General features: G+C 37.2%; 1 protein-coding gene across 3 annotated transcripts in view; it reads right to left on the bottom strand.

The window, feature by feature from the left end:
* TAFA2 (TAFA chemokine like family member 2) overlaps positions 1-25,971 on the bottom strand; it is a 194,950-nt gene that overhangs the window by 118,192 nt on the left and 50,787 nt on the right. The window contains exon 1 of one of the 3 annotated variants that reach the window (XM_084492881.1): positions 413-436. The exons of the other annotated variants lie outside the window; for them this stretch is intronic. The gene's annotated coding sequence lies outside the window, so the exon portion shown is untranslated. Of the gene's footprint in view, positions 1-412; positions 437-25,971 lie in introns of those variants that run through there. 3 annotated transcript variants of the gene reach the window in all.

Below are 25,971 nucleotides of genomic sequence, written 5' to 3'. Positions count from 1 at the left end.
TGCGATGGCCCCCCAAAATGGGAACTCTGCAGTGCTCTCCATTAGAGAGAGACCTTTCCTTTCCACAGCCCAAGTCAGAACTGAATGTGACAGAAACTGCTTGGTAGGTTGAAATGACAAGGGCAAGCCAACATCCCTGCTCCATACACATGCACACACTGTTTGCTTACTCAGGCTGGGGAATCAGGGCCTTTTCTTCTTGCACTAAGAAATTAGTAAGAATTATGACTTTTAAATTGGGTTACTTCACACAAGTAGGCCTTAAGGGCACATCAAATTTTTTCTGAAAGCACAGTCTTTTTTTTCTGTTTCAGGATTGTGAGAACAAGGAAGTACTGCCCTGCAATCCAGTGGAGAAGGCAACAGGACTTTAGAAATGATATTCAACCATGCAGGGGAAAAAAGAATGTACCTCTATACTTCATGAATATTCTTTTTTCCTTTGTCACTCTTCAACTATGACAAAAGAAGATTGTGGGGGAGGAAAAAAAAAGATATTTAAATATCATATATAACTATAATATGCATTATATAAACTATATATATTATATAATATATAAATATAATACAGAAATAGCAGAGAAACAGCTGATGATATTGTGTTGCCATCAAAAAGAAAAGAAAGCAAAAAGAAGAAAAAAAAAAAAAAGAAAAAAGAAAGAAAGAAAAGAAATAGAACTCATAAATAATGACAGAAGTCAGGAAGGCTGTATGAAAGAGCCACTCATCGTTGGTGGCCAGAATTCTTGTAGAACAAGGGAGCTGCAGTCATATGTCCTATGTTCATAAGCAAGTCAGGAGCAATTCTGTTTATTCATGCCATATAATTTTTGGCTCCTGTGTGAGCAACTGTATGACTGACAGCAAAAGATGGTTCTTCACAGACCCCAGCACCAAGGGTGAAAGCCTGGTGGCTGACCAGCATCTGGATTTTCCTTCATCCTCATGAGCTGCTGAACACTGCCCAATAGCTATATGGGGAACCTGACATGCCAAAAGCCTAGTAATATAAATATCTTCCAGAGTTTTTAACCTTATTCATCCCAATCCCCTTCTTACAGTCAGGTTTAGCAGAAGACAGTGGAGACCAGTCTCACTATTTATAAAGCCTCTGCTTCGGTTGTTATCAAAGTGTTAACAGCCAGTTCCAATCAATTTCTCTTAGGCAGAAATTCCTTGCTATTTTCTTACAAGCTGATGACTGGGATTGATAAATGATGGTGCTATCTAATTATACTAATGAGATTAGGTCAGTCAGCTTCTGCTAAGGAATGTTTCTTGCAAGTGTCTGTTCTCTAAATGTCAGGCAGATGTAGATTCACACTGTGGGACCTCCGTACATTACTCTGCAAGCTTAGCAGAAAACTACTTCTGCTTTGAGGCATCACAACAACCATTTTAAAATCAGTGTCACATTTCTTTGGAAGTGCAACCAAATCCACAGAAAGGACAGCGAGTACAGCCTGGTCTAATACAGGCAGGAAATTTTCCATAGTGACACATACAGGGAGCGGGAAGCAGTGGTGTCTAACTGTCTGTGTTTGGCTAAAGATAGTTCCGGTATCTCCAAGTCTTCAAAGAAGCTGTCTCTACCAACCCACAGTATGCACAGCTCTGAGCAGTCCCATGCAGAAATGTTCACGTTGGCATGGACAAAACTATCTTAGGTCACTGGCACCCTTACAAGATTTTTTTTTACCAGATGCTAACTTTGCAGGATTAGAATTCTTTCCATGAATGGCACCAGCAATTATTTTTTTCATTTTCAGATGCCTTCTAGATGCTCAGAGGACTCTTTGTGAGAGTTGAAAACACCATTATTATCTTATGTCCTGAAAATGAATCAATGGATCCTTGATATAAATGCTTGGATCTTCCGCTATTAAATTCTGGAAGATGACCTTGCAAGGTCCTCTCCAGTTCTGTTTTCAATCATAAACTTTTAGCTAGAAGGTACAATCACATGCTGTGATTCTTTCAAAAAGCAGCTCTTCTCTGATCCTGTCAGCTTCAACATTTCCTTCAAAAAGAAAACAAATAGTCTTCACTTTCTTTATTGTCTGATAGGAAGTATAAACTCTATGATAAAAAAATCCTCAATAGATTGGAAAAAGAAAAAAAAAAAAAAAAAAAAAAAGGTCATTTTTACAAGTGTTAAAATTTGATAATTAAAAACATTTCTTTTTTCATCATGACCATTAAGGGCAGTAATGCTACCAACAAACCGACTCCACAAAAATGTCATTACTACTAATGTTGAAAAAATAACAAACACTTTACAGAAAAAAAAAAAAATCATTCATTTAAAAAAAATGATAAACTATCACAGAATGATAAACCATCACATTAAATTTCAATGCAGTTCTGGAAGAAATATCCCAGTTTATAGAAAGACAGAAACCAGAAACTGTTTCTTCCAGAGTATTAGATCCAATAAACTAATACAAAAATCCTTACCAACTTAATATTATTTCCTCTAATTTATGAAGAAAGACTTAATTCTGACAGCAGGGCTCCACAGAAACATTGTCATAAAGAATGTTTATTTGAAATAGGACATTAACGTACTGTGATGCAGAATCATTTGTTTGGGGCTTGTACACTTATTAGCCATCTTTGTTATGAAAATATGCATACAAAATTAGTTACATTCAGCAAATAACCTTGAAAGCTCTGTGTTTTAAATAAGCTAAAGTTTAAATGTATAGAAATCAAATAACTTCGAAGGAAAAAAAAAAATCAGGTTCAAAAACTCTGGATTTAAATGCTCGACCACAGAGACTTCACTTATGAGGCAATCTCTAGCAGCAGGAGAGAAATCAAAGCACAGCAATAAATTATAGTGTTAATTCATCTGATTATATAATTTTAGTCTTCTCTTTCTCTCTCTTTTTAAATCAGTGCTTGAAGGAATAAATTTATTGCTGAGCTTCTCTTCCTGTTCTGAATGATGGATCTCACATTATTCTTGGAATTTCATATATATGGAATTTAGTGCTTCAAAAATAATTTTCTTTTTTTCATGGCTTAGCTAAAAACATCTGCCACATACTTATTACAGACAGAAAATCATTGAACTGGAAAATAATATAAAATATGTAAATGTTCTAAGAAGACATGTTTTTATCAAACTTTACTCTTTTTTGCCTAACAGATCTTATTTATTTATTGAATGAAACTTTTCTTTATTAAAAAAAAAAAAAAAATGATATGACAATGAGAAAGTAAACAGTAGTACAGTTTCTTGATTACAATGAGAGACTGTACTTTTCAGCTAAAGTTGACTGGGAGGTTTAGATTAAACAGATCCCTAGGTAACAAAAAGAGTCAAGAACTAAAATCTACAGTGCACTGGCATGAGATTAAGTCACTTCAGACACAACTTAATTTTGGCATTATCAGAAACCAGGTACATGCAAAAGGATTAATGAGTGGACACAGCCCAGGGTAAAAAGCAGGTAGGTAAAAACTGTCTGGGATTATTCTTCCTCTTCTCAGAAAAGGGAAGCAAGACATTTTTCTGGGCTCTGCCTCTACCAGGAGGTTGTGCAAGGAAAATGCTGTTGAAACATTCAGGCATAAACCACTCCTGCTAAGGGGCAAGATCTCTACACAAGAAGGACGTGCAGACTGATGAGATCAGCAACTTGTCTTTCCCACTTTTTTTCTCAGCAGGCTGGTCTTTTAGTTTTGTGATTAAAAAATCCTGGGATTAAGATCTACAGCCACTTGATTTTGTTCTACTCATGTGCTTTAGTTCTGCCTTGCTTTTTAGGCCCTTTCTTGTCTCTCTCTTCCATTAGTTCCCAATAAAACACTATTCAAAAAAAAAAAATAATAAGATGAGAGGCACTTCTTATTTAAGAGAATAGCGAGGAAGCAGCCAATTCTTCTAAAATATTTGCCAGTTGTCTTCACAGTTTATACTCTAGGAGAGGCTGAAATAATTTGTGTAATAACCAGCTGGATCTGAATATTTCTGTCTCAAGCTGTTGGTTCATTCAGTTTTTGCCCTCTCTTCAATACAGCAGTTTTCCCACTGAATTTGCTGCTCTTTAAATTCCATCTGTGCTTTCAACTATTACCCATCTGTGCAGCTTGAGCTTCAACTAAATCTTCGACCAAGTGCTGAGCGAGCGCACTGCAGTGCGCTCTGTACCTCCGTCATGATCCAATGAACTAACATTAAACAAGACCAACAAGACTAACATTAAACAAGACCAGTTCGGGTAATACATCTCAACTGCACTTATTTCTCTGTCTTAATAAAAGATGAAATTATTATTCTCTAATATTTGGGGGACTCCCAAAGCCTCACTTTGCACTGAGCACAGGGGTCAGCTCTGCCTGCAGGAATGCCTGCACAGTTGTGTACTTCATGAAGCTGCAGTTAACCTGTGCCCACAAGATGTAGGACTTGGAATGACACAACCTCTAGCTTCCCAATACCATGCAAAATCATCATGTGGATTTCTCAGCAATGTAATGGAAGATGCTTTAAGAAAGCTTTCAGACAGCAAGCAGTGCAGTCATGTTTCCACACTATGGGTGCTTTCTTTCTGATAACACTCTACTTTTCTTTCTTAGTAAAAATGAAAAATCTAACAGAGATTACATATTTAGCCAACCTGTAGCAAGATTTTTTTCCTTTGATACGTCCTAGCTAAAGCCACAGTGAATGATAGCACCATCTTTAAAGATACAGACTGGCAGTCTGATTGTATGTCAGCCCAAGTGTCACAGAAAAACAGACCAGAAGGCTATGATGCAAAATGTTCACTGTGATAACAGAATACAACAAATATGTTTTGCAAGATTACACAGAGTTTCATTTCTATTGGTTCCCTAGTGGGCTTATTCTTGAATTTCTGTGCTGATGATTCCTCAGCAAAATGAAATACAATATTTGCAAATTCAAATGAATTACTAATTAAGAAACCAGTAAGCAACCATGCATGACCTATTCCTGATTTTTGCCACAAGCCTCTGCAAACTAAAAACAAAGTAGTGAACTCTCCAAAGAGGAAGACTATGCTGAGTTAAATGAATCCATCGTGCTTTATTAAATTAGTATTTGTAATCTAAAATGTTGTTAATAATGTTTGGTTCAGTTAATACTGGATCTGAATTAAAGGTAATTATTTGAATTAAAGGTAATTATTTGAGCAAAGTAGAGCTGTGCAAATACATAGTACAAAGTCTGTGAAATTAAACAGGAAAAAATGTAATTCTATATTACTTTAATCTCTACTACAGTGATATTCAGGATTTTATAAATAAAAAAAAAAACTATCATTGTTTCAATGCAAGATCCATCTTGGTGAAAATGTAGATCCATTCTAATTATTTTTTTATGCTAAAAATGCATGTTTATGTTCTAAAATTAAATACTCTAATATTGTTCTAAATTTATCCCTTTGGGTATTTGTAAAGGAAAAAAAAAAAAAAAAAAAGTAGCATCTATAATATTTCAAAATAAAACAAAAAATTGTTAAAAGCTTGAGAGCAAATCCTGTGGGAGCAGACTAGAGACTTTTGTTCAACCATGCTATAAGACAGACATATACATTTTTTATTTAATATAAAGAAAAGCTATTTTACTATATTCTGAATACAGAAGTTTCACATCCACTGTGTGCATCAGATCTTGGAATAACAGTTTGAGTTCTGAGGTTAAACTGACTCTGTTGTTACACCTATCTTTTTCACTGCTAATCCTTTCTCTAGATGCCTTCCACCACCCCCATCCCCCACCTCACACACACACCAAAAAAAGATGCAATTTAATATTTCCTGGCAAAATTTTAGTCATATAAATAAAACACTCCCAACCTGCCTGTGCAATTTTTTCCCATTTTTTTTCCATTTATACTACGATTGCTGAAGTCCTATTGAAAATGCAAACACAATATAGTACCATTAATAGTATGTTAGTCCACCCCGGTGCTGCAGGAAGGCCTACTCGTGTAACATAATGTTTCCTCCATGCAGCCTGCCCGATTTAAGGCAAACTGGCATTACCAGTTTGTTTTGCACCCAGGCATACCACAAGACTGCTTGAATAAGGTTAGAAAGTGAATTATTATTGTAGCTGCTCTGCACAGTTGTACAAAAACAGTAAAACAGGTAATGGCACAGGTTCCAACTACTTGAAGGTAGCAGATGACCTGTAGCAGCCTACAAACATGTAGCCATATGAAAAGACCAGCATAGACAAGTCTTTGCAGGGTTTAACACCTGCATTGGCCAGCCAAAAGTGATTGGTTCTGAACTATGAAAAGAAGAAGTAATCTTTGGACAATATTTGTCCTGATTCATGGAAAAAAGTTTATCTAGGCAGCAGTGACACAAGTGGATCTGGCAGAAGAAAGAAGACACCCATTTCAACTCTAATTTCCCTCACTGAAGAGCTCTTGACACCTCCCAGCTAACTGGTGAGCAGTTAAGGGAGCAGCAGAAGTCTAGATATGGCCTACTAAAAGTACCTCCAATACTGGGCATCAAAAATAGCTGGCTTCAGTGTAAAATGTTTCTTATAAACTAATGCAAAGCAAGATTTGTGTAACAAATTTCTTAATGACAAAAAAAAAAAAATGCAGACATTGCTTAAGGAGAGGTCTTTGGGGATGTTTAAAAATATATTTCTTTAAATAAAGATGGTAAAAATGATTTAAAAAACAAATGGTTGAAAAGTATTCATGCATATTCCATTGAAAGCCAAAAGACTCTTTGGAAACTTTCATGATGTCAAAGCATGGCCATGAGGAAAGTTTATTAACAACAAAACAGCTTTGATGTCACTGGAACTCCAGGAGACAGCTCCACTGAGAATTGTAATAGCTCTTTCAGAATATATAAAAAAATAGAAGGGTAAAAAATAGTCTATTGACATTATAAAAGCACTTACATTAACTTAAACCCCATCATGTCAATGCAAATGTACGTAACCTTTCAACTAAAAAGAAATAAATGCTTCACAGGTGATCTCTTCAGCATATACATTATTTGAACTTGATGCAATGACCTGGCACAACCAGGATTTTTACCACAGGCCAATGGAATTCAAATTTGCTGTATATTACACTCTTCAAAAGTCAGGAAGAAAGGCATTCTGCAGCAATAATTTTCCCTCACACTGAAGTAAAAGGAAATTTCTAGCCACTCTGGACCTACTCACAACATATTCAGTACCTAGTCACAACAAATCCCTGTAAAAATCTAGATACACAGGGTCAAGCGAAGTACTACACATTAAGCCATCTTCCTATCACTACTTAGCTAAATGTAAAAGCTGTCCTTGAGATTGATGTCTCAAGAATTATGACACATTCTATTACATTCAACCCATTCTCAAGGTACGTTACTCCCACTGTCAAGGAAAAAAAAAAAAAAAAAAAAAAAAAAAACTAATACAAACTAATATAGAGAGATCAAAAACTTAAATACAGCTAGAACAAGATTCTTATTTACAAGGTCTGAGCAATGAGACAAGGTCATGACCAAGTGCACTTAACATCAACCTATGCATAGTAAGCCCATGCTCAGCTCTCCCAAGGCACAGGGTCAGTGCTCAGAGGCCTGCAATGTTCTCACAAGCCAGACAAAGTTAAAAACTCTCCAACACAGTCTTGGCTTCTGAGCATAGGTCCCAAGAGGTTGCTTGACAGGAAGCCAAAGCAAAATAATAATAATGATCTACAAGAATCATCAGCTTGTGGTTTATTTGTGCACTGGAACTAAGAATGAGACTAACAGTGAACTATATTGATATAGTCTATCCAGACTTGCTATTAATCATGATAAAAATAACATTCACTTTCTAAAAATATTGTAATTAAATATTTTGGTAATTATTAGGAAAAAAGGAGAGAAACTTGAAAAGTGATCTCTTTTTCTGGAGCAACACTACTACAATCATACTCTAAATCCACTGCTCTAGCAATATAATCTAGTGATTAAGATGTGACTGATATGCAAAATACTATGCAAATGTTATGCAAATCACGGTGATTGATAGCAGGTCAAAGCAGCATGCCATTATTATTCTACTAGTGATACTGAAATTACTGTAAAGGACTGTCTGCAAACCACCAAGACAATTAATGACATTCTCCACGCACACATTAACTTGCCTTACATTTTTTCTTAATCTTCTTTATTTCAGATGCAGTGAAAAGAAACTTAGCCACTACTTCAGCATTTTAGCTTCCACCAGGATATACAGAACATTTCCAGCTGATAAGCACTAACTCTTCTAGCATACAAGTTTGCAAATGCCACCCTCATACATTACCCAAGGGATGTACATTTTAATCTCTTTCTCAACATGTCTGTCACAAAATTTTTCAGCAGGCTGATTAAGCAAAAATATAACTTTTTGTTTAATTTTGCCTTTTAAAACACATTACCTGTACTTAAATTAGGATGCAATCCTAACATAGCAATCAATGCACAGGCAGCTGTGAAGAATAATACAAGAGCCAGGCATTTAGAGAGGAAATGTGGCAAAGGCCTCACTTTCTAGGCAGAACCGTCATACTGCTCTTTAACAGCCATCTCACACAGCCACACATAGTACATTTATACAGAATAAAACTGCCAATTTGAATAGAAAACTCATCTTAATTCAGCAAGTTAGCATCACATGACAAAAACAATGCAGTGAAAAAATAAAAACAATAGGTAACAATAAAAGACCACAAACAAGTTTGTATTTTGCAATAGCTGGGGGAATCTCAAATGTTTCTCTTGGATTACACAAAGTGACTGTGCACAAACACCGAGGTAGCCAGTTGTTTACTGAATAGAGATCTGCAGGTCCCAATGCTATATATGAGAGCTCTTTCAATGAACCACTTTTCCCGTCTTATGCCATCTGAGTTCTTCCAAGCATCATCCACTTTTCCCTCTCAGATTGGAGGGTAAAAGGAAAATTCATCCCTTGCTTCTTTCAGTCACAGCCTAGCTCATCATATGATTCAGCAGGCATAATCCCTTTCTTTAGATGAATACATTTCTTGAAGAACGTGACAGATATTTTTAAAATAGATTAAGTATCATAGCATTTCAATATATCATTTCATAGCGTTCATGTATTTTAAATGGATCCAATTTGGAGGGGATTTAACAATTTGGGAAGTGTTCAAAGGTTTGCCTTTTCTGAGAAGAAAATTCTTGATACAGAGCAAAAGACTTCTTTGAAATCCCAATATACTGTGGCAGAGACAATCTGTTGCATCATGGCTACTTTTTTTAAGAGAAATCTATGTTCTAGCTAAAAGTTCTGTATGTTGTTTCCTAGTAATGCAATAACACAGGAAAACTATTAGTTTTCCTTATTTTATGTTTGTTTATTTGTTTCTCTAAGAGCTATTAAGTTATCGCCTTAAGCATACACCAAGAGCATTGATGTGATATCAATTGCCACTCAAAGATCACACCAGCTATAAACAATAATCTCTACTTTACTACAATTCCTGTAATGTTGTAGCTAATCACTTGCCTGAGTTTGGCTTATCTTTATTCAACCACAACTCCAGTAATGTTTTAGCCCTATTCACAATTTAACAAAGTTGTAGAGCTACTACTGGCTCTTCTGCATGTATTTTCATTGCACATGTTCTGTGACCATCTTCTAAAACCAGTCTTGTCTTCAGGAAGGCAACATGAGTGATTAGAAGGATAAATTAATGTTTGCACAGCCCTTTTCAACAGTTAAACACACACCCTAAGTGTTGTTACCCACGTGTGGTTTCTCCAGCTGAACTGAAGAAGTCAGACAACAGAACTGGCTGGTCTGTTGGCAAAAGGAGTTGCCCTTTGCCACATCCTCACTGTTTGTGTTCTCTGTGTGTCCACATATGCATAACAACTCCATCATAGTTTAGTTTTCTGATTAAAATTTCACAAAATGTGAAGATGAAAATGGCTGCATATGTGCACCGGGAGAACAGTAGATGTAATTTGCCTCAACTTTTGGAACGCTTTCAACATTGTCTCCCACAGTACTCCTGTGTACAAGTTAGGACATTATGGTCTGGAGGTTCAGACAAGATGCGTAAAAAAATGCTGAGATGATAGGGCTCAGAGGGTAATGGTTAGTGGGTCATACCCTGCTTAGGGGCCAGTAAGAAGTGGGGGTCTATCCTGGGACCTGTCCAGCTAAATGTCTTTGTCATTGACCTGGTGGGGACATTGGAGTGGAGCCTCTTCAAGTTTACAGGTATCACCTAAATGTGGAGGGCCAGCTGATATGCTGGAGGGCAAGACTGTCATTCAGAGAGACCCAGGCAGGCTGGAGAAGGTCTGACTGGTCTTTCAAGGACCTTCATGAAATTCAATAAGGAGAAATGCAAAGCACTGCCCTTGGGCAGGAAGCAGCACAGACTGGGAAGGGACTGGCTGACCTCCTAAGATTCCTTCCAGCCTACATTATCTTGTGACCCTATGATCCTAAGAGCTGTGAGCTTCCCTTAAATATGTATTATATAAAGCAGTCATATCTGAAGGTGAAACAATAATGGAACAGCTGCAATGTTTTAATTAAGTGTACTACTGCACCTAACAATCTGTCTCTCTCTGTTGCACCTACTTGCACACACACTTTTTCCAGCCTCTCTGTCTTTGCAATGAAAGTATCATATCAAGGACATTGCCCCGTCATTTAATTTTCTACCCCTTCCATTGTTAATTTTGACAGAAATCCAGGTCTTCCAAAAAATTCTCATTTCATCTAACTGAATATTGCTCAGTACTTTTTCAGCAAAATACTTTGTCAATGCCAGCCATCTCAGTTCTCATCCTGTAAAATGTCCTTTTCCTTGAGATAACAAAGTGTTTGCTATTGAGGTATTTTCAGAGGTACCAGATGCCTGATGAGCTTTTTTGCATGTTTGATAGGAAAGAGTTCTGTATTTGTATTTCCGTAGTCTTTTATTAAAAAAAAAAATAAAAAATAAAAATAAAAAAGGAGATATAGATAGAGAAAATAGATGTAGAATAATTTATGTCACATATTATAAATGCTTTCCATGTATCTTACTTTCAGTACAGCACAGTAGTCTGTAAAAGCTTAGTCATTTCAATTTCCTTGGCCTTGAGAAACAAGCATTATTACAGATGGAAAGAAAAGATGGCCCATTGGTTGGGCCAGAAGCTGCAAATTTAGAAGAATCTGCCATAGTTCTCTAAACTACAGCAAGTTTTCTGTGGAACTTTATGAAACTCAGCCAGACAAGGAGACTGCATCCATAAAACTGGCTGTTATGAAGGCATAGTAAGATAAACAAACATCTTATAGAACAAAGTAAAATTGTAAAACACGAATACCATGTTAACAAAGGTGGGTCATATAAGTACCATTATGTTGCAGGAAGCACGGCCGAAAGCACGACAGACACCAGTAGAGTCAGATCATGCTCCATTTTATTGCCCGAATAGCCTAACTTTTATAGTGAACTTAACAGGGGCAGACAGTGTTTCACACAAGATTATTGGTCAAAAGCAATCAGACAAACAACTACAAGAAAACAACCCCACCTGCAAGAAAACAACCCCCTTGTGATTAGCAGTCACATAGACCTTGTCCTTGAGGCCAGCTACTGGTAACAATATTTTCCTGAATTCCTCAATTGGGCGATGTGGGAACACTGTCATGGGAACTTCTCATAGTTGCCCTGGTAGCTTGGTTTGCTCAGCTACAGCAAGCCATGGGATTCTTGCTGTCTCAAAAATCCCTCAACACCACTAATACATAAACATGCAATTAGGTTTAGATATGAATATGATGTATTGTGAAGTAGACATGTAAATACTGAGAGACAGAAAAAGAAAATGAAACTCATTTACAGCAGGGAATTGAGTCTGCTGCAAAGCATGTATCCAAGAGGTACAAATACACTGAGGTTCTTGAAGTGATTCAAAGAGAACTTCTTAATATTGCTGAGTACATGTCATTTTTTCCCTGGTTATTTGTTTTATGTGCTTGTTTTTAACACTAGAAATATCAGGGGCTGATATCCCTGTAGTATTTGTGTTTGTTCTGAGATGTTTGCTGAAGGGCTAGCATTGTTTAAAGAACTCACATGAATAAGGACATCATATCTTGAGCAAGGCATCTGGTTTAGAGCTTGTCTGTACATGACACTATATAAAAATATTTCATTGTTTTTATCAGCCAGATCCTAACAATGTTGAGCAAATTTTAGGAATAAAAAAGTAAGCATGTGCCAACAAAATAAATCCTTAATGAATACATAATGTAATGTATTCCTTGTCTGAATTCTGGAGATTTGCAGTGAGTTTTGTGGTGCTGAATGCAGCTACCACTCCAAAGAGGCTATCATTCAAATATCACACTCATGTTTGCAGTGCTATTCCTACACACTACTGATGGGTGTTTACTTGTAAGCACAACAAAAACAGCGCTATTCCTTTAAGAGCATTCTCTTAACACTTGTGGTTATTTCCAGGGCAGATATTTCCAGTTGGAGGGCATGATTGTGTTGACTGCCACAATGTAAGGTCCTGTGTGTGACTGTATTTCAAGGAAGCTTTTCACAGGTTCCATAAAGAATATCAAGTTCTCTAAGATCGTGCCAACCCCGTGTCTTACCTTTACTTTTCCAGAGCTGTTCCCAGAAGATTACAATGTCAGTTGACTTAGATCTCCCTCTAGGGAACTCAGCCATAAATATAAGCTCAAGTGAAAGACAGTCTCCATCTCCCAGCTATTTTCATTCCAAGTATTATTTTTTTTCATTTTCATTTTTTATTTTTTACTTTCAAGTATCCAGTCTATTTATTTTAGTAAAGAAGAGGTCATTAATTTGAGCACATCACTCTGTCTATGAAATGGAGCACAAACATCTATCACCTGTTAAGTGCCAAGAGCTCCATCATCCATTTGGGATGGGGGTTTGTTTAATTCCCTCTTTACACCCAGGGAAGTAATGGGACTTTTGAGGAGCTTATTTACAGAAAGCAATTGTTCATTTTAATAAACCACATTGGTGATGACTTTCTCTGTAGCCAGAAAGGCAGGAAGCAACATATCCATCCCTCCAAACCTGTTAGAAAGGTTTCTCACAGGCAACGGTCTCTGCAGTGCTAGATGACCTCAGAGAGCAGCAGACAGATTTCAGCACTTCCATTCCTCTCTCATGAATTGCAGAAGACTTAACCACAACTTTTCCAACACAGAATGCTTTCTGGTGTTCCCACAGCATGCAGTACAACACAACCAGTGCAGAGCTGTTTCTATAAGATAGAACCAAACTGGACACTTCAATTCCTTAATTGGGCCTAAGGTATGTACAATAAATAAGAGTTCCATTGATTCCACTGGGGCACTCACTCTACAGATAATAATTCATTCTTTAGTGGATATAGAAATAGGTTGTAATAGTCTATTCTTCTTCGATAAATATTACATGACTGTGTAAATAAACAGTTTTGTCAGTCTGGTTTCCTGAATCCTACTCCTTTCATCTAAAAATCTTTCTTCCTATTAATTTATTTTAATTTCCTACAAAAAGTGACCGAAGAATCAGACACAAACAAACAAACAACAACAACAACAGCAACAAAATAATAAGAGTTTACCAGCATCAGGATATCTTCTCTTATGCTCCTTCACACTACAAGGTGTTCATCAAAAAACATTCATTGCTCTTTCAGCTGGGGAGCAATGCTAAAACCAAAGGATGATTCTTTTCTCTTGTGAGTTTATAACTGGAGGTTTTAACAGCCACCTTTGCATCCCTGAAAAAATCATTTTATTTTATGAAGCAATCCACATCAGAGATTTCATGCATTGTCAACACACTCATTGTTTGCTTACGCTCTTTGAACTATCTTCTTTCAGCTCTTGAAATAATAAAACTGCATTTTTCCCTGTTGTGTTCAAAAGGTATGCAGTTTAACAGGGCAGTCTTCTATAGTTCCTGAATTCTCCATTCTCTCCAGTGAAACAGAAAATGGGAATTAAATGTATGATTTTATGAAAAACAATGGCAAAATGTAAGAATGATGAGCTTTCAGGGACATGCAGAAGTGAATAGGGAATTATCACCCATTTATTTTTCATAACTAATAAAAATACTAAGTATTAGATTAAATAAGACAATGTTAAAAACATAAAAATAGCAACCTTTAGCCAGAGCATATAGCTATGGACATCACTGTCACAGGATATATAGATATCTAAAGTTTATATGGGTTCATTTAGATAAACTCATGGAAGAAAACTATCACAGTCTATTAAACTCAAAGATGCAATCTTTGATACAGAAAGTCCCTAAATGCAGACTGTTGCAAGGGTATACTAGCAGAAAGGACATGTGAAAGACTGTTCTGTTCTCTGCTCTTTCACAGTTCTCCATCCACTGAGGAAGCTGGATTGACCCAGTACAGCTGTTCTCATATTCTCAGTACACAGCAAGGCTCATGGATAAATTTAAAATTACCAGCCAAATCCAGTAGTTCAGTAAAAGGCACAGTTGCACTATGACAGTCAAGCACGTTATTATGTGCATTTGAATTGTTTAAATTTAGTTTATATTAATAGGTCTTACCAATTTGTTTATTGGTCTGACTTTCATCATTCTTCTGTCAAGCATAATGCTTTAATTAATGAAGATATCCTCCCACATTCCTTCCCCTCATAAAGAAAGAAAATGCTAATCCTATTTTACAACTATGGAGTCAAAGAACAAGGAAATTAGGCTTTCCCCTTGAGAAGAATCAATTAACGGGAAGGATGCTATACTGTGGAGCTTGCCTGATGATCCAGTCAGTCCCCTCATGTCCTGTTTTCTTACATTAAGCACTGTGCAATAAATGAATTGATCTGGGGAATTTGGGCTTGATTTCTGATTCCCAGTCAAGTACTTTAGCCAAATAATATCTTACCTTCTTCATTCCGTAAGAGAGTACTTCATGATAAAAATCCACTTCTTGTCATTTCATTCAGCATCTCTTCCGCTCATCATCATGACACTATGCAGCTACCTCAAGGTATAATTTTAGTTATTTTACCAAAGCAAGGACCCTGTTGTCTAAAATGTCTATCATCTACTTTTGACTGCTGTGAAGGAAATAACAACTTAACAAGAACTTATTACAATTTCTTGAATATTCACTGAGATAGGCTGTGGTAAATGATTACCTAGGCTACAGAAATTGACTATTTATCTGTCTTCCTGTCTCTCACATGCAGATTGAAAGACATTGTCTTAATATAAGATATATTTTGCCGAAGATTTGAGTGTACTGAAAGGATCATTAATGAACTGTAAATCACTAAAATATCAGAGCTATATTTGGAATGTGATTACTATTCTATGAAAAGTAATAAAAATCTTTTTTGGAAACTGAGTATAAGCTGACCACTGGGCATGAGAAACTGTATTTCAAAAAAAAAAAAGAAAAAAAAATGTAGTTGTTCTTATATCCCCTGTTCAGATGACAATTCCACAGACAAGTCCGAAGATCCTCCAGATGAGCCCCATACTCACAAAGAGGGATGATACAAATGAACAATTTTATGGGATATGAGCAAAGCTAGACTCAAGACATAAAGTTCAGTTTTGCAAATGACTGGTACATCAGTTCCTTAGAAAACGTAGTCACAAATAAATAAAACAATCCTGAAATTTTCTTCTACTGTGAGAAAATTCAGCACATGCTTTGAAATCATTGGATTATAGTTATTTGAGTCACTTGGTCAGATTGTACTATAGACAGGTCTGACAGTACTAGTATCATCTTAGAAGAGGAATGTCAGAAATTTCTGAATTGCTGCTCCTCAGAAAGAGCTGTGTTGCCTAGGGCGTAACTGTAGCATTGGGACATATAATAGTAGGAGCATTTTATATTCATTTTTATTTAATAGCTCATAATCACAGCCCTAGTTATATATGTCAATGGCTTTTCTCTTTTTTATTTTTTTTTCTTTTGACTATGAAAAAAAAATAAAACTCCATTAAAAACTTCCTAACTCAATTACCTCCTCTATAGTGCCTGATTACATTCATAGCCCTCAGACTGCCATGGTTCAACTACAGATCCTAGTATATAGCAAATGGAAAAAATGATGGATGCAAAAAATGTTACTTCAAGGACACTGAAATCCAAATGACTGTTTGAAATATTAGGAAACAGTACAAGGTTTTTAAATGCTTTAGTAATTTTTATTTCATAATTCCATACAAATGAAAGGACAATTTTGTGGTGTAGAAGTAACTTTGAAGATGTTTCAAAGGTGTATTTACTAGGTACAGGGATAATTGGAGAGCATTAGAGAAACATGGTAAATTTAAACTATGTTTACTATAAAATAAGGCACCTTTATATCAACTAAAACATACTACTGTAAAAACTAGAATAGCATAAGAACAGTCTTCATAGCCTAAACCCAAGACTAAATAAATAAAGCCATTCAATCACAAAAATGGGAACTGTTCCTGTCTCATTGTACCCTTCTACAAGCAGCTAGACTACCCTGCATACCATGAAATTCAACAGCTTCAAGTGAACCTTTTTTTTCAAGTGAACATCATCCTTTTGCTGAAGAATCCTATTCCAGCTCTGCTGTACAAGGGATTCAGTTTCACTGCATCAGCCATTCACAAAGAAATTACTTACTTTTCCATGAGGATTAAAAAGTATTATTTTAGAACAGAATGCGGTCTTGTGTAATATAACTAAGAACTGAAAGCTGTCAAATAGTCTCATATAACATGCACTGTGGACACTATTTAAGAAACTTGCTGCTGTATGCTATATCTTTCTGAATTTCTGAATATATTCTAAATAATTTCAACACTGAGTGAAACACTACAGACTCCTATCAGATCTGAAAAGGTAACAATGACTACACAGAAATTATTCTACATTCAGAAGGTAGAACAACCTCTTAGTGAGACAGAGACACACTTGCTCCATCAGCTTTGGGAGCCTCCCAGACTGTCGTCTCCATAAAAAAGGGCAGCTGCACATTATCTGCTACACTCAGTCTTTTCCCAGACAGGAAACATAACCTTTATCAATACACCACTGATACTGTGTAAGCTGAAAAGGAATTTTATTTCAGTTATGCAGCTGCAAGCATACCTCTTTCATCAATATAATTCTGTACCTTTTTTTCATTATTCAGTGATGAGATTCAGCATATCAGGGCAAAGTTTTACCTCCTTAATTCAGTGCTATGAACTGCAATATAGCAAAAGTTCTGCCAAGTCTTAACAATAAAAAAGTTAGACAACACTAAAGAAATGTTAATGACCACAATCCTCTGCTCTTACTTCAGCTGCATCGTTCAGCTAAGTACAGAGCTACAATGACATGTACAGATACAACGCGACTGTCAGCAGGATTCAAGCCTACAGCTTTTGTCACTGAAAACACACACTGCTGTCAAATGAACTGAAGCAGAAATTAAGTAGCTTAGCAAATCAGCCAGTAGAAAGAAGTATGATGTCAAAGAATAGTTTATTTGAGCAGACGTACAAGTTGTCTGTTTAAAGAGGCAATCTTCAACTAGTTCTGCAATGACAATCCTGCCTAATTTCTATTCCAAGCCAAAGAAATGACCCAAAATGTCAATAAAACCAGCTTTTTTCATTTCTATTCTACAAAGTGTAAAAGTAAATGGAATGACTGAACCAGAACAAGACCTAATGGTATTAAGAAAGATTGGCACATATCTATACAGCAATTTATTATGACTTTGAATGGGTCACAGTCTTCGTATCTAGTCTTTCGGGTTTTGGGTGGGGGGAGGAATTTTTTCACATAGCATTACCACAGTACATAAGCTAAAGTTAACCTTTACTTATTACATTTATAGAATAAATAATGATCATTAAAAATATTTTTAAACATATTTTAAAAATATTTTTAAACAGAGTGGTGTCAGCTATTTTGTGAGAAACAGTTTTTTCAAGAGTTTGGGACATGGAAACTTGTTTGTTTCAACTTTGATAGTTTCAGGAATGCTGTTAAACGACATTAACAACCTAATATAGGTAATGACCAAGATGGATCTAAACTTACTAATTTATATTAATATATAAAGATTATATATTAATATATATAATCTATGATATTAAACCTAGACATTCACCAAAATATTATGTCCAAAATATTATGTCCAAATCCCATAGCTCTTATATAGGCCAAGCTCTGCATTAACTTTGCTGAAAAACAGATTTCACTAGTCAACAGATGACTCCTTCCAAATATAATATTTAAGCTCCAGAAAAAGCACACAACACTCAACTAAATGTAAATTAATATGATCTCTCCCTTAAAGAACTTACAGCACAAAAATAACAAAGTAGGCAAGCATTGAAACATCAACCACCCAGTCAAAGGGTCCCCCAATGAGTTTTTATTTTTAATTTTAATTTTTATTTTTATTTTTATTTTTATTTTCTTCAGTAAGTTTTAAATGCCAAATACAAGAGAAGAAAATCTTTTTCTCGTAAGTGGAAGATTATCTGTTCTAAAATTGGTTTGTTTGTCTTGTTGCTCTGCTGCCTGCTGCACCAGCAGCCTGACTCAGTTGACCAAGCCCCACATGGTGCTCAGCAAGGCCCTGAGCTCCCTGCAGCATACAAGGTGCTTAAATGCATCTAAGCAGATCAAAATGCCTATGTATTTGGCTTTAATTATATTAGTTTCCTCTGGAGAGATAAGATATACCATCTACCAGCCTTACTAAGACTCATACCATACTTTACAGAATAGGATATTTTTATTTTAACAAGACAACCTCTGGACTACCAAGCTGGAAACCAAGCTACAAAAAGAAAATATTATATGGTTCCAATAGCAACCCATTTGGAAAATCTTTTAACTCATCTCAGAGCTTGAAGCCAGAGGAGAGATCTATGCAGCTACCTCCCATCCTCTGAGTGTGGCTCTGAGCCTTTGCCCTTTCTCTGAGCCCTGCACTCCATGGCATACCCAGCTCCCACACTTCACTTCCTTCTTCATTTCAGTGCAAATAAGGCATTCTTTTCAACAGACAAGACTTGATAAATGGCCATCTTTTTCTGTTGGTTCTTCACCTCACACTACCTGGGATGGGAAAAAAGGCCAGATACCAGTTATTCAGCATTAACCAGGTTTTGGAGCCCATCTGTGTTGTTGTTGTTTCTGAGATTATGACATAATATGTTTCACACACTGAGAAAATACAGTAGATGTTTCCTCGAGATACAGTAGACTAATGTGAGATGCTATACAGTCCAAGCTAAAATCTACTCTCAGAATTATATTTGATCCAGTGAATCCACTGGAGTGGATTCTCTGAGCTTTTCTAAGATCTGTGCATTGCTTTTGACCTTAATTTTTTCAAGTGACCAAAAAATAAGTACACAAGAATGCATTAGAATGGAAAGCTTTCATCTAGTCAGTATAATATGAAGCATAAGCCACTTTTCTTTTGAAAATGACCTTTTAAATTGACTTTTTACAGATTCAAGCTTCCTCTTAAATGAAAAAAAGACTTCACTAACACAAGGTTGTTAATGAGACGATTCTGATTGGCATACATAAATAGGTTAGCACTATTACCCATATTGCTAAAACCACTGATTATTCTGCTTAGGATAGTTAAAAAACAGGATTTTCTCACCCATGTAATTTTTTTTTATGCTTCAAAATTACTGGAAAGGAAAAAAAAAAAATCTCCTTTTTCTGACAAAATTTAAAATAGCTGGAGAAAAAAAATATTAAAATAGCACTTTTTAGGTCTTTTATTAATTTTTAAAACTCAAAACTATCATCCGATCTGGACAGTCATTTGTTGAATTTCGGTATCTATTATTAATCATCTTTCAGGAAGATTCATCAAGCCCATAATTCTATACTCACAAATTAAAAACATGAATGGGAAAACCTGCTATTCAGATGTTCAAGTAAATAAAAAGCATTTTGATGTTGATTGAAAAGCAACGCAGATTCAGTTTAGAGAATATCAATAGATAATTTACTCTCTTGATGATGTACAAATCTTAATAGACTTCATCAGGACAGCTCAGTAAAATGGATGATCTACAGGAAAGATCAGAACAAAATGATTACTCATATGATAGGCTCATACTGGTAATGCTCTAAGATCCCCCACATACATTTTATAATTAATATGAATATTTTCTACTTAAATTCAGATTCCTTTGAAATTTAATAATCAGTGTAATACATTCAAATAATCTCATTTTAAGAGAATCCTCATGGCAGCATAATGTGTCTGTTGCAATTTTTTAACAGCATGGGCTGAAAGACCCAAAAAGAGTGAATTACAGTAATCAACCCTTGAGATGACAAAAGAATTAATCGGCATCTCTGTATCTTTACTGTTGATCAAGGTCTCAGCCTGGCAGTTATTCAAAGGCTGTAAAAAGGAGCTTTTGTAACAGATGCAAATATTACCAAATGGTAAATGTAAGAGCAGTACAATGATTTGTGATCAGATGTACCAAATGATGCAAAAGCATCACAGAAGGTAGTAGCAAAAGGCAGAGACTAGAAAATGAAAAAATATATATATTTTTTAAATATTCTGTCACATATTTCATGATCCATGAAGCATATCATTAGGACTGGTGTTTTTCCAAATAGATTAAAATTCAATAAATGAGGAAATGATTAAGATTAAATGGAATAACTTCTAAACTACTTAAACACTTGGTCACCAAAAATGGATTATTGTTGTTGACAGACTTCACCATTCTTCTAATTAAAGTCAACCATTTAAAACACTTTCTTACTACTAATCTGACACATGTAATGAAGGAACTATAAAATTTAACACCCTCTAATTAAACTACGTCTATCTAGTACTTCTCGGAAGTGAAGACATTCTGTTCCCCAAGCAAAATGAACAGACCCAAGGATTTCTCAGGGGCTGAAGCCATGAGCAGCATTTGACAAGTGAAAACAAAGAGGAACAGCTGGCTGCCCTGCAGTGGCTTCACTGAGTTGAGATTACTTTCTCTGAAGACACCAAGAATATTGCAGATGTTATAAGAGGGTGTCCTTCATGGTCAAAACCAACAATATTTATGAGAATGTGGCCTGACCATTGGTCACTATCAATCACTATACATAATTTGGGATATTAAATACTTGATTGGAATGAAAGTTGCAAGATAGGAACAGAAATTCCATAGCAAAGCATTCTTGTTCCTGTGAGAGGTATGATCTAAGAAGTATCTATAGGATATAGGATGCAATAACAAAAGAAAGTTTAGCTAAAAGATCCATAATCACTTTTATACAAAAATTGCAGTTTGAGTGGGAAAAGACTAATATTGCCCCATATCAAGGTATTTACTTAGATTGGAAGACACAAATTTTTCTTTCATGAGTGCTTCTAAATGTGGGAATCATGGCTACCAGCTAAAAGTCAGATGTAGCATAGGAGAATGAGACTGGAACCCAGGACTCAACCCAAACTGACAGTTCTTGCAGTGGTAACTCACCTGCAAATCTCACTTGCTCTTCCTGCTTCTCTCTCTAATCCTTGGATTTTGAATTCTCAGCTGTGCAGTTGGACTGCTTAAGAAAGAAGGTGTGTGGTACACACAGACTATGGCAGTGGGGTAAGGGTAGTCTCCTGGAACAAAAGAGGTGTAAATTTGAACCTCCTCAGCCTGAGGAGACCGGTGGCCTCAAATAAAGTCTCCCACTTAGGCAAGTGCCCTAACAATAAAAGGCAACATAAAATGGCACCAACAACATATCCGACTGTGTGTTAAAATAAGCAGCTGACACCATTTTTAGTCCTGGGAAGGATTAAGAAGATGCTTAGGGCCAGATAAGCACTGTGTGTATCTCTACCTCCACCCTGGGGCTGAAGGTCAACCCTTACATCTGGGAGAAAGAATTTCATAAACTTCAGAGTAACACAGGCTGGAAGGAACCTCAGAAAATTTCTATTTCAACCTCTTGCACAAAGTAAGGCTGAGCCCAAAGTCACACCACATTGCCCAGGACTTCATCCAGTCAGATCTTGGAGACTTCCAAGGATGAAGATTGCAAAACCTCTCCAGGCAACCTGATTGTCCTGACGGGAGTAGTCTTCCCTTATGTCCAGTTTGAGTCCCTCAGGTTGGAACTTTTGTCAATTAGTTCCTGTCCTCCCACCACACACCGCTGTGAAGTGCCTGACTCTGTCTTCTGTTTAACGTCTCCATTAGACAGACTGTAGCTGCTGTGAGGATCCTGTGAACCCATCTCTTCTCCGTGCTGAACACAGCCAATTCTTCCATCTTTTCTCTCACAGAACGAGTGCTCCAGCTCCCTGCCAGCTTCATGAACCTCCTCTGACCTCAGAGCCCCAGGTTTCATCAAGGTTTGTGACTGTCATGAAGACAGGAAACTAGAAAGATTTGTGTCTCGTGTGAAAAGATACCAGATTGGCACCTGGGGCCCTCTTTCATGCAAAAGCACTGATAACAAAGATGCCTGCATCCAGCCATAGCACTGCTTATTTTAAAGCATATTTTCCAGTATATATTTTACAAAAAAATCTTCCTTTGCATTTAAACCTCCAGAACATTAAAGAACAAAACAGGACACTTCTTTAATGTAATATTTTGTCTTTATGTAAAAGAACACTAAACCAACTATTATGTTCAATGACATGCAGTATATGGAGTTATATCACGGAATCATAGAATCACAGAATGGCCAAGGTTGGAAGGGACCTCAAAAGTTCATCTAGTCCAAACCCTTTGCCCAGCAGGATCACCTAGAGCACATTGCACAGGATGGCATTGTCGTGGTTCCGCTCGAGTGGGCAGCCAAGCTCCACCACAGCTGCTCTCTCACTCCCCTCCTCAAAGAGGAACAGGGAGAAAATAAGATGAAAAGGGCTCAAAGTTTGAGATAAGGACAAGCAAATCACGCAGTAATTATTGTAACGGGCAAAACAGACTTGGCATAGGGAGATAATAAGATTTATTGCTTATTACTAACAAGCTAGAGAAGTGAGAAACAAAGGAAAGAAACCAAAAGCACCTTCCCACCCCATCCACCCTCTTCCACCTCCTCCCCCCAAGTGTTGCAGGGGAACGGGGGAATGGGGGTTATGGTCAGTCTACAGCACTTCTTCTCTGCCGCTCCTTCTCAGTCACTCTCATCCCCTGTGCTGTGGAGTCCCACCCACAGGATACAGTCCTTGATGAACTGATCCGGCGTGGGCTTCCCGCAGGCAGTAGCTCTTCCAGAACTGCTCCAGATATGGGTCCGTACCACGGGGTCCATCCCTCAAGAGCAAACTGCTCCAACCTGGCTCCCCCACGGGCAGCAGCTCCTGCCAGGTCACCTGCTCCACCGTGGTCTCCGCTCCATGGGCTACAGGTCCAGCCTGGAATCTGCTCAGGCAGGGGTCTTCCACAGGCGGCAGCCTCCGTCGGTGCAGGGCCACCTGCTCCACTGTGGTCTCCTCCACGGGCTGCAGCGTGGAACCCTGCTCCACCGTGGTACTCCATGGGCTGCAGGGGGACATCCTGCTTCACCATGGTCCTCACCACAGGCCTCAGGGGACTTCTGTTCCAGCACCTGGAGCACCTGTCCCCCTCCTACACTGACCTTGGCACCTGCAAGGCTGTTCCTCACTCTTCTCACTCTCCCAGCTGCTGCGTGGCACAGCGTTTTTTTTCCCTGTCTTAAATATGCTCTCACAGAGGCACAAAACAACATCGCTTATTGGCTCAGCTCTGGTCAGCAGTGGGGCCCTTACCAAACATGGGGCAGCTTCTAGATCCTTCTCACAGAAACTACCCCTATGGCCCCCTGCTACCAAAACCTTGCCACATAAACCTACTACAGGCATCCAAGCAGGTTTTGAATATCTCCAGAGAAGGAGACTCCACAACCTCTCTGGGCAACCTATGCCAGTGCTCTGTCACCCTCACAGTAAAAAAGTGCCCCCTCATACTGAGCCAGAACCTCCTGTGCTGCAGTTTGTGCCCATTGCCTCTTGTCCTCTTGCTGGGCACAACTGAAAAGAGACCAACTCCATCCTCTTGACTTCCTCCCCTCAGATATTTATACACATTGATGAGGTCTCCCCTCAGTCTTTTTTCCAGGCTAAACAGGCCCTGGATGTATATAGTATATGTATATGTATATCATGTCCAGCTCATGGGACAAAGAAAAAGATTTAGAGGAAATTTTCCTACAAAATATTCTTCTGTATCATTTCCTTAAAATACATTTATATGAGCAGAATTTAGAATTTATTTTTCAGGAAAAAAAAGGCAAACAAGTTATAAGCTAAAGTACTGACATTGCCAACAAGTGTTTGTCATTTCATTAATGAGGATCTAGACTCGGGACAATAGTATAAAAGAGCTGATATTAGTAATTTCTCAAATGAAATTGTGCTGCTAGGTAATTCTGACAGCTTTCAGCCATAGATATCTCACACTAATGAAGATGGATGGTATATTAGCAGAGAGATGGGGGGAAGTTAAAACACTGCAAATCAAGGGAGCTGGGTCCTACTTTGGTATGACTTTGGACTTGTTTTGAGGGACAGTTTAATTTTCTTCCTGAATCATTGGGAGTTTCACCCCAGTTAAAACAAGACAGAGAGGATCCAATAGCATGGATGCTACTACCTCACAGCAAGTTTATACAACTCTCAGGTTGCACATCAGAAGGAACTTTTTCTCCAGAAGAATCAGCTGATGTCACTGTACTATTGACAGTGTGATTGTCCTCTGGGACCAGTTGTAGCTGGCAAATTCCTTGACAGCCCAGAGACACAGAACATAGGCAATCATTTCAATCTCTCTCGTTTTCTTTACTGCAGCATTGTAGTTTTCTGTGTTTCTTCGTTTACTGCTTTGGTCTTGACTTGGCATTTGTTACAGAACAGTAGGAATCATTTTGTGGTCCATGTTATGTGACTATATGCACAGCAGATGTTCTGCAGACATCCGATCCTGTGAGACAGCTGTTCTGTGAACCTCTGAACAAGACATCTGTTGTAATAATTGCAATAATCCTCAGTAATTGCATGGGTTTAGACTCAATGACGGAGTTGGTCTATACCTGCCCTATCTCGCCTCTATGTAAAAAATTCCTTCCTTGCAGTAGATTAATATTTTTTTCCCAAGAATGATTTTTAGCCAGTCCATTAATTGGGAAGTATTCTGAGGTCCTCATGTCCCAGAAAGCAACATTCAGAGCACTAAATTATTCTAAACTCTAGAAAGTGTGTATGAATCCTTATAGAAAAAAAATAAATAAATAAATAAATAAATAAATAAATAATCATCTCACTAGAAGCTTGCTCTTACACCCCATATGCAGAACCCAGCTGCCCCCAGCTAGTAAAGAGGGATCAGATGACTTCTTTAAAGCAAATACATCATCCAGATGTTTTAAGTCTCCTGTATTCCCCTCAATCCCCAGGACATTTTTTCAGGATTTTTTTCTTCAGTGGATCTGCAGCTTCCCTTAACAAACAGCAACATACCAGAAATAGCTTAGAAGAGGCAAACAAGGGAATTTAAAGCCTCAGAATAGCTTTCACAAAGCAGTTATCACTAGTTATAGCTAAGTGCATAAGAAGTACTTTAGTGTTTCCTGTTCCCTTTTATGCATCAGACAAAGGCATCACAGTGGAATTTTCTTTCCCAGGGGTTCAGTTCCAGGAAATAGGCCTCTAACTAGCTAGGAATCTCTTTCCTAAGTTTTGAAGGAAAATGGGGAAGGATGGAGAGAGGCTAAGTCACCTTTACCAATACCACCAAAAAAAAAAAAAAAAAAAGACAAAAAGACAATTATCAGAAAAATAATAGTAACTACATATTGACCTAATTCTAGCTGTTTCCACAGAATGACTTCAACTCAGAGGACTCAACTTTAACGTTTTAATGTTATCCATCAGAAAAGAAAAGTCATCAAAGAGAAAGCTGAAATCTCAGAATATTGATGTTGACGTTT

This window comes from Aythya ferina (genome assembly GCF_964211825.1).
Source record: "Aythya ferina genome assembly, chromosome: 1".
In the NCBI taxonomy this organism is placed as follows: domain Eukaryota; kingdom Metazoa; phylum Chordata; class Aves; order Anseriformes; family Anatidae; genus Aythya; species Aythya ferina.
The sequence above is the reverse complement of the archived record's forward strand: the minus strand, read 5'-3'. Positions and strand labels throughout refer to the sequence as shown.